The following is a 10,296-nucleotide window of genomic DNA, read 5'->3' on the forward strand; positions in this document are numbered from 1 at the left end:
AGCCTGGTGGGCTGCAGTCCATGGGGTCTCGAAGAGTCGGACACGACTGAGCAACTTCCCTTTCACTTTTCACTTGCATGCATTGGAGAAGGAAATGGCAACCCACTCCAGTGCTCTTGCCTGGAGAATCCCAGGGATGGGGAGCCTGGTGGGCTGCCGACTGTGGGGTCGCGCAGAGTCGGACACAACTGGAGCGACTCAGCAGCATAGGTAGTGATCATAAACCATGTTTGGGGTAACGGATAGCACAGTCAGGAGAGCCACTGTCTCTGAGAAAAGAGGAAGGGGGGACTCGTTATCGTTTAGTCGCTCAGTCATGCCCAGCTCCTTGTGGCCCTGTGGACTGTAGCCCACCAGGCTCCTCTGCCCATGGGATTCTCCAGGCAAGAGTCCTGGGGTGGGGCTCCATTTCCTCGTCCGGGCATCTTCCTCACCCAGAGATGGTACCCACATCTGCACTGCACGCGCATTCTTTACCCCTGAGCCGCTGGCGAAGCCCAGAGAGGGAAACAATTCAGCTCTATCTGTCTTATTCCATTTCTCAGAAGTATTAGGGCCTAACCGGCAACGTTAAGGTCTGACAAAGCTGGGTGGTGAATGCTCTTCTGTATGCTTGCGATGTTTCGGAGATTTAAACTCGCGTTTATTACGTGTTTTGTCTGTTCCCTCTCCTCTTTCCTGTCTCTTACAGATAAAAGTGGTGGGACTGTAAAACGCGATTCTCACTTATGCTGAGATGTGCGTTTTTCAGAGCAGCGGTTTCTTCCTGCTATGAAGGCTCTGTAAAAGGTCTGAGGTTGATGGATTTCAGTTCCGAGTGCTGGGACTTGTTTTCCGCTGGGCTCGGAGGAGAGGTCATGAAGTGCGCCCTGCGGCGGGGTCGAGTTACTCATTGACTGCGGCTGCCCTGGGGCGGCGTCCCCTCCGCGAGCCGCCCTGGGGACAGCCGAGGGCGAGGCGCCGCGCCGGCCGCCGGGTGGCCGAGCCCCCGGGCCGGGTCCACAGCGTCGCTTCCCGCCTCACGCAGCAGTGTTTCCGCTGCTCGCCCCAGCCAGTCCGCAGGAGGACGAGACCCACAGAGGGAGTCAGGCCTGGCGGAGTCACGCCTGAGCTCCTGTGGGAGGTTCAGGGAGGCCAAGGAGGTGTGCGGCCTTCCGGTTAAAGTGTGACTTGACAGCAGGGGCAAGTGCGGCATCAAGTTCACGGCTGAGATCAGTGTCAACGGGGACAAGACCACGGGTGTGTGTGTGAGTGAGTAAAGCAGCGCATTACAATATGTGTGTTAAATCCAAAGCAGATAATGTTGTACACAATATCTTGTAAGTTACAGACTCAGCACCCTGCTAAAGGTGAAATGTCTGACCCTGAACTGACTCAGCAAAGACAGGGAGGGCCACTGTATTCCTTGAAGGGCTTATCTTCCCAGGAAGCCAGGTGGAAACTCAAAACAATTCTACTCTTGTGGATGGATATGCGGTGAGTTGGGTTAAAAAATTGCTTTTGAATTTTATTGCGATAAGAACACTTCACGTGAGATCCATCCTCTTACCAGAATTTCCGTGTGTAAGGCTGTGTGTTATCTCTAGACCCCATGCTGCACAGCACATTCAAGAAGTTACTCATCTTACATAACGGGCACACCCTTCAGCAGCCGGCCCCCACCGTCCCATCCTTCGCTCTGTGAGCTTGATCAGGTTGAAGCTGTCCTCCAGGTGGATCATGGCTATATGGACCGTATAGGTGGGTCATCCATATGGTGGCTCTTTCACTTGGCACGGTGTCCTCAGGGTTCAGCCACATTTCTGCACTTGGCAGGATTTCCTTCTTTTTAAAGGCCAAATAATATTCCGCTGTGTGAATTCATGCATTCATGCATTCATTCATGCACTTTTGAAAAAATTTCAACTATTTTGAAAATCTCAAACTGCAAACATGTTGGAAAAGGACGTTCTGTGAACACCAGGAATGCCGTTTTCACCTCTCGCCCATGTTCTAATTCACCTTTTGCCACGTCTCCTGTTCCTGCCTCTGAGACCATGTGCCATGTCGTATGTACTGTGTGTGTTAATATAATTGGTGTGCACGCACTCAGCCGTGTCCGACTCTCTGCAACCCCACAGACTGTAGCCCGCCAGGCTCCCCTGTCCATGGGATTATCCTGGCAAGAATGCTGGAGCAGGCTGCCATTTCCTTCTGCAGGGGATCTTCCTGACCCAGGGAATGAACCCACATCTCTTGCACCTCCTGCACTGGCAGGCAAGCTCTTTACCGCTGCACCACCGGGGAAGCCCGTAATACGGTATGCGCATGTGTGCTGAGTCGCTTCAGTCGTGTCCCACTCTTTGCGACCATTTGGACTGTAGCTCACCAGGCTCCTCTGTCCGTGGGATTCTCCAGACAAGAATACTGGAGTGGGTTGCCACAGCCTTCTCCACGGGACCTTCCCCACCCGGGGATCGTACCCGCTTCTCTTCCGTCTCCTGCGTTGGCAGGTGGGTTCTTTACCACTGGCACCACCCGGGAAGCCCAATATAGTATGTACAGACGTTGCTTTTCTGCAGAACTGTTTGAGAGCAAATTGCAGAAGTGTCGCCCTCAACGAGTGCCGCCCGTGAGCAAGGTTTCTCTCGCACAAGAACACAGGGCTGCCTGCAGGAGAAATCCGCGCCGGGTTTAGAAGAGGGGAGTGAAGAGACCCTGGCTGGAGGGGCCTTGCCCTGCTCCCACTGTTGCATAAGGTCCAGTTCCATAGGAAATCCCTCTTCCAGATCGCTCACCCTGGTTCTGCTTCACTGAACAAACCCTAAGTGATACAGACTGAATCTCAGCATTTATCTACTTGGAGCTTCCTGATCTTTTCCACGTTTTAGGGAGAAAACTGTTCCTTTTAGGTAAGTTTATAAAGCTAACTGATCAGTCTCTTAGCTGGGACCAATTACGTTTACATGAAGACTTTTCAAAGGGGTGAACTTTTCTCTCTGAGTTTTCTACTTGTTTGGTGAGAGAACAGTTTTTAATTGTTTGTCTCAAAGGCCAGCAGAAGATGTCACTGGGTTTTGTAATAGGTGAACCCAGTGACTGCAGTGAGTTGCAGAGGTGACAGGGTTCAGCTGGCAATCATTGGCAGACCTCCAGGTCTCTATTCAGGACCTGTGACCTTTGCGTGAGTTCCTGAGATTAAAGTTTAGTTCCAGTGTGAGGCCAGCTCTAAAGAATCCTAGCTTTTTACACTGATGAGAAAAAGAGACCCAGGGGAGGGAGAGAAGAGCCCACTTGCGATGTGGGCCCAGGGAACAGGGGGAGGTGGCCGCTGGGTTTGTGGCAGTAAAGGGCTCTGTGGCCAGCCATAGCCAGACCTGGATCGCAGGAACACTGTATCACCACTGTGTAACTAGAATCCGGGCTTCCCAGGGGGCTCAGGGATACAGAATCTGCCTGCCAGTGCAGGAGATGCAAGAGACGTGGGTTCGTTCCCTGGGTCAGCAACATGCCTTGGAGGAGGAAATGGTATTCTTGCCTGGAGAATTCCGTGGACAGAGGAGCTTGGCGGGCCACCGTCCATGGAGTCACGAAAGAGTTGGACATGACTTAGAGATGAAACGGTGACAACTGGAAGCAGCTTACGGCATGTCGGCAAGTCTCAGTGTCCCGATTTATAACATGGAGTGATAATCCCTTTTTTAAATGGTTTGCAAAGATCAAACGGAACCGTGTGTGGAGGACTCTGTATAGTGCCTGGCATGCAGGACAGTGGATAAGAGACTCCTGATGCAGGTGACCTGAGACAAGTTATTCAACTGTTTAGGGCCTCAGTTTGCTCATCTGTAAAATGGAGCCATCGATAGCATCCACTTCCAATATTTTCACGAACATTAAATAAGTAGATAGCAGTGTGGTTAGGATGGCAAACATTAGATTCAGATTCTGGCTCCAACATTTCACTGCTGTGTGATCTTGTGAAAGTTTCTTAACATCTCTGAGTCCATTACTGGTTCTCATTAAAAAAAAAAGCATGATGGAATGCCCCAGGTGGGAACTAAGGTCCTGCCAGCTCCATGGCGCGCTGAGGGTGTCAAGCCCCAGCTGGGAACTAAGGTCCTGCCAGCCCTGTGGCGCGCTGAGGGTGTCAAGCCCCGGCTGGGAACTAGGGTCCTGCCAGCCCCATGGTGCCCTGAGGGTGTCAAGCCCCGGCTGGGAACTAAGGTCCTGCCAGCCCCATGGTGCCCTGAGGGTGTCAAGCCCCGGCTGGGAACTAAGGTCCTGCCAGCCCCATGGTGCCCTGAGGGTGTCAAGCCCCGGCTGGGAACTAGGGTCCTGCCAGCCCCGTGGCGCGCTGAGGGTGTCAAGCAGGTGACAGAGGCCAGTGCTCCTGGTTTTCAGTAAATACGGTTGCTGCTATCACTGCCCTTATCACGACAGACGTATTCCAGGGTCTGAGCTCAGGGCATTGCGTGCTTAGCTGTTTTTAACTCTTGCAGCCATCTTGCAGGGTAGGTGTCGTCCTGCGGGGCGGGTGTCCTCCTGCGGGGCGGGTGTCCTCCTGCGGGGTGGGTGTCGTCCTGCGGGGTGGGTGTCCTCCTGCGGGGTAGGTGTCATTTTATACTCTTGCCCCCTGATGGAGAAGCCACTGAAAGGTGGATCGGGGTCAGTGCTGTCTATCGTTTGCTCATCTCTGGGCTGGGGAGCTGAGCCCCTCAGCACAGTGGTGCTTACTCGTTTTCTAGGCACCGTATCTCTGCAGGAGTAAATGAGCAGGGCGGCTCACTCCCTGCCTGTCTCCCTCACTGAGTGCTGGATAACGGCTGAGCATCCGGGGGTCGGAGTGCCTGCCGTGGACACTGCATGTTGTCTCTCGGGCACGTTGGAACAGCCGTAAGGGAGAGGTCAGGCTCTCTGTGTCAGGGTGCAGGGCCTTTGGGGGCGCTGCCTCATCTCCTTGTTGCCTGAAGGTTCCTGCGTCGACAGTGGGAGTGCTGAGGAGCTGCTCAGAGGGAAACACAAACCCAACCTTTGTTAGTCACGAAGCAACGCTGTAAGGAATCCTGCTCTTTAACAATGGAGGAGAACATTACAAGAGCTAGGGCGCTTTTTCAGAGGTTTCAGTTGAAACACATACATCCATGAGCATGCCTGTTGCTAATCGCTAGGGAAATGAGACCGACTCTAGAGGACGAGGCATCTGTCTTCCCTGGCTACTGTTGGGGAGTGAGGAGCAGACGCTCGGGGCACTGAGCCATGTTTCAGGACAGGAGATGTGTGGGATGCGGGGCTCTCCTCTTACAGAATTTCACAGCTGAAGAAATCTGTAGACAGACTTTTACTTGTTCAACTGTTTTTTTCTTTTTCATTTTGGAGGGACAGGAATGGGGGCTGGAGTTAAAAGAAGGTCTTGCGCCTGGTCCTTTAACACATGCTAACGCCACAAGGGCGAAGAAGGTGAGGCAAGGGCGTCGGCGAGTGAAACAGACCAGTGGGAGACTACGGGAGAGAGTGGAGCGCAGGGCAAACCAGAGAGGACCTGACCTCCTCAGAGGGGGTTCCGTTACCAGGCTGCATGGACGATGCCACGGGAACTGCTTTCCAACAGAAGTGGAGATCCCAGGTTGGAGAATGGAACCTCCCGAGTTTTAAAAATCGCTGGTGAATTCAAAAGTTTAAGACATACCCTACAAGCCAAGCAAAGCCTTCCTGAGGCCCTCAGTTGGCTCAGAGCCTGCCTGTTTGTGACCTGGGTTGCAGAATCTTCCAGCACTCCGCACATTTCCTGACAGCAGAGCTCCCGTCTCGCTTCCTGTCAAGTGTTGTTTTCTTCCAAGGGTGCCCTGTTCACTTAGGTCAGCCACCTTTGGTGTGATAATTTCCTTGCTTCTTCATCCTGAATCAGGACCTCAAATGAAGGCAATGTTTTACTTGTGTTTCCTGCCTACCATTCACCCCCTCGTGCTTGTTCAGCCATAAATTCAGGAACCACAAGGAAAGCTATTAAGATTAAAGAATGTTTTAAACTCTCATCCCACCACTAGCTTTTATTAAAGAATCTTCTTTTTATAGTAAACTAGAGAGAGGACGTTCAGAGTCCGGGTTCAGAAGGTGCAGGTTTTTGCTTAGCAAAGTTCAAAAATAGAGCAAAAAATACAACTTGGTAAACCATTAATATCCAAATACTACTCTTTCCTCCATGAAAGCAGCCACTGGAACCATCTCCACCTCTGAACTTGGAACAAGACACGGCCTGCAAAGCTGGTTTTTCATTTTTCACGCACTGTTGATTCTGCGTCTTGATTCCGTCCTTGCATCTTGAAGGCAACAACCAGAAAAACAGCCGTGTGACACCCAGCTGGGCTCTAAGTCTTTCTCCTGGATTTCCGAGCAGACTGGGAGAGTGAGTCAGAGGTGAGTCATAAGCCTGTGGATTTCTGTTTCAGGTTCAGGCTTTCATTTAAGGCGAGGCAGTTTCCCCAGATTATTGTTTCTCCTCTGGTGAACAAATGTGTTTACTTTAAAACACTCCCCAGTAAAGTCATTGAGCAGACGACATCCATCAAAGAAATGCTACACCAGTCTCTGTGCTTCAGACCGTTTTGGAAAGATGCATTATAATTGAAGAGCGAGGGGTAGAAATGCGAGTTTTCACTGAAGAAAGTGTGGGTGACCAGTTGGATACATACACACCCGTACACACAGATACACACTCCCAGACCCAGCGGTGCACAGGCATCTCGCGGGACGGTCACGTTAGTGCGATTCCCGGTCGGAGCTTCTGTCGCGTGTGGCTCTAGTCAACTTCTTGCCCGACTTCTGGCCACTTCTGTTTCTTATCAGCAAAACATAGATAATAAGAGTCCCTCCCGTGGAAAGCTGTGGGGATTAAACAATGTAACACATGCCACACTTCTAGCACAGTATCTGGCCCACAAACAAAGTCATAAGTAGTATAAATAATAGTAGGGCCACTAACACTTCCACGGCTAATGGTTTTTATGGGCATCTTGCTTCCCACCATTAAATAACAGACAGGACTGATTCCAGAGCTTGACTCCTTCCACCAGAGCCTGTGGCCACGATGATGGTGGTGGCTTGTGGTCCAAGTTGCATCTGACTCTGCAACCGCGTGGACTGTAGCCTGCCAGGCTCCTCTGTCCATGGGATTTCCCAAGCAAGAACACTGGAGTGGGTTGCCGTTACATTCTCCAGGGGATCTTCCCGACCCGGGGACTGAAACCCAGTCTCCTGCACTGTGGGCTTCCCTTGTGGCTCAGCTGGTAAAGAATCCACCTGCAATGCGGGAGACCTGGGTTTCATGGACTGTATGGGGTCGCAAAGAGTTGGACACGATTGAGCAACTTTCACTTTCTCCTGCATTGTAGGCATATTCTTTACTGATTGAACTACCTGGGAACCAAGAATAAATTCGTATCCCACGTTACATTGGGAGAGAGAAACAGTGGACTGTGGACAATGCTTGTCTCATTAAATGTGAACTTGTTGTGCCTATGAAGACCCATCTCCCTAGCTGTGTGTGTCCCTAGAGAAGATACTCTCTGTGAAACGATGGTGGGGAGACAGAGTATCTTTGTCTAGGGACATCGAAGATCCAAGGGAGGAAACCCAGTTTCTGGGAATATTAGATGAATTTTGCAGGCAGCTGTTGCTCGTGAGATTTTACATAAGCTGTACCTACGAAGCCCAGGAAAGTATGCGAAATATCCTGGTAGCCTAAGCAACAGATAACCCAGATCACTTTCTGTTTCTCCTTTGTTGGGTCTAAATTCTCTTCACAGTTTCCCACTTAGACTAGATTCAGTTAAGTCAAAGTGAAAGTGTTAGTAGTTCAGCCACGTCCCACTCTTTGCAATCCCATGCACTATAGCCCACCAGGCTCCTCTGTCCATGGGATTCTCCAGGCAAGAACACTGGAGTGGGTAGCCTTTCCCTTCTCCAGGGGATCTTCCCGACCCAGGGATTGAACCCTGGGTCTCCTGCAGTGCAGGCAGATTCTTGACGGTCTGAGTCACCAGGGAAGCCGGAACCCAGGACACATCAGTTACTTTAGGTCTGTCTCACCGCAGGAGGCGCTGCAGTGCCGGGACGGGAGCTCACGTGCCGGATCCAGCGTCCCGGGTCTGACTCGTGGTTGTTGGTTGGTGTTATCGGTTGGTTAATTTGAGATTCGCAAGGTGGGGATAAGGAAAATAGCAGCAGAAGCTCCTGAGTGAGTCGGGAGGGTTAAATGCGTGCTGAGGACAGTGCCTGGCTCCGAGCACAAACTTAAGAAACACAAGCTCCCAGCTGTGAACCTTGTCCCCCAAAATCCGCACACATACACATCCACCCAGATGGCGATGGTCTTTCCAGAGATCACAGATCTCGCCTCAACCACCTTCCAGGTTTAGAACCCCCGTGTGGAAAACAGCCTGCAGTTGACAAGGGAAGTGTGTTTACCTGGGCAAACCACGCTCCTTGCCATCCGATGCCTTCCGGCTGTGGGGAGACAGGCCGTGTCAGAGGGAATGTTTAATAGGGCTTGGAGGCTTGAATTCTGTTTATTAGGAAGGAAAGAACAGGCTCCTTCAAGCCGGTGATTCATCCTCCGGTTCTTTCAGGGAAAGAGAGGGGGTGAGTGACTGAGGAGCCCTCATCCTGAGTTTGTGGAGCAGAGACCTCACAAAGGCTGCCTGCCCTCCAGAGCTTCTCCACGCTCCCTCCAGAGAGGGCCAGGCTGAATCACTCCTGTGTCTGGACACATCAAAAGGCAAACTGCCTGTTTGTCGGGCTTGCCAGACCCAGCTAGGAGAAGCAACGGCAGGCCTGGGTGTGACTCACTCAGCCCACGTCGGGGAGTGGAGGTCACCCGGTTCCCGGGCCCTGTCCTCACCCTCCCCGGGGAGCAGGCTGCCTCCTGCCAAGGAGTCGGGCGAGGAGACACTGTTGGTTTGTCTCCTCCTCCCGGTGCCAGAGCGGAGCCTGGTGGGGCTTCGAAGACGCGCATCAGGCTGAGTCTCAGAGAAGAAGGTGACCGCCATTCAGTGCTCACGAGACACCCGGAGCATGAGTGCTGTGAGAACGGGCCAGGCAGGCAGCTAATTACAAGAAATATGCAAAAAGCGTGATGGACAGGAAGCAGAAAATGATTGCTCTGGGTTGTTCTTTAGATGCCTGATCCAAAATGCAGCTGGATCTTTGAATCTGCCTGCCACCCCATTTTTTCCTCCAAAGTCAGGGTCTTCCATAGACATAGAAAACAAATTTATGGTTACCAAAGGAGAAAGGCAGGGTGAGGGATACATTAAGAGTTTGGGATTAACAGATACACACAATTATATACAAAATAGATGGCTAACAGGGCCTACCGAGTAGCACACAGAACTGTCCTCAGTATTTGTAATAAACTATAAGGGCAAAGACCCTGAGAAAGAAGAGATGTGTATATATGTGTAACTGAATGACTTTGCTGTACGCTTGAAACTGCCACAGCACTGTAGATCAACTATACTTCAATAAAAATTTAGCAAAATAAGAGGGTCTTTTTACAGCTGGAATTTTCTACCACATACCATAACAGATTTAACTTCAAGCAAATTCCACACTAAATCGTATTTTCATATATACATAAATACTCATATAAGTGCATACTATACACACACGTATATGTATCAAGTTAATACTGATACATACTCATATAAGCATATACTATACACACATATGTATATGTATCAGTACTAACTTGAGTAACAACTGGTTACTGACATAGTTTGATATTTTCTAGATACTTATTAAACATCTATTACATGTCATTTTGATATTTCTTTCTCATAGGTAGGACATGATTTTTTTCCAAGGCTCAACTATTTTTTCAGGCTGTTGTGAAAAAAAAAAAATAAAATTCAGATCCTAATTCCATCAACCTTAAAGTAGCTGAGATGAAAACCTTTAGGGGAATATATGTTTTATGACCTCATCAATAAATGAACACATTCCTGACGTTCTTCTAAGGCTGAACACACACGTGTGCGTTATGTGTGTGGGTGCCTGTGTGTTGCAATTGGTGGTAAGGTGCATCAAGCCAAGCTTTAGCTCTCTGTGGCGGGCATATCCTTAAGAAAACAAGATCGCACTTTATGTGAAAAATGTATCTTGATCATGTTTTGAGCGGCATGGAATTTGGAAAGAAATACGACATTTGAAGAAGAGAGGAGAAAAAAGAATTCAAATTAGCCCCTTCTGATTTCTATGATCCAGAAAACATTGACGTGTTTGAGTTGTTGCCACTAGCATTTCCCAGCTGGTACAGTGGTA

The 10,296-nt window shown here is 50.3% G+C and overlaps 1 long non-coding RNA gene across 2 annotated transcripts; it reads left to right on the forward strand.

Moving 5' to 3' along the window:
* Positions 1-912: 912 nt before the first annotated feature.
* On the forward strand, positions 913-9,514 carry LOC114117642 (uncharacterized). 2 transcript variants are annotated; one of them, XR_006055762.2, is made up of 3 exons: positions 913-2,891; positions 6,186-6,393; positions 8,604-9,514. It is a non-coding gene; the product is annotated as an uncharacterized LOC114117642 (long non-coding RNA). The 2 variants fall into 2 exon arrangements; XR_006055761.2 differs by having other exon boundaries at positions 913-6,393.
* Positions 9,515-10,296: the final 782 nt, after the last annotated feature.

This window comes from Ovis aries, chromosome 13 (assembly GCF_016772045.2).
Source record: "Ovis aries strain OAR_USU_Benz2616 breed Rambouillet chromosome 13, ARS-UI_Ramb_v3.0, whole genome shotgun sequence".
In the NCBI taxonomy this organism is placed as follows: Eukaryota; Metazoa; Chordata; class Mammalia; order Artiodactyla; family Bovidae; genus Ovis; species Ovis aries.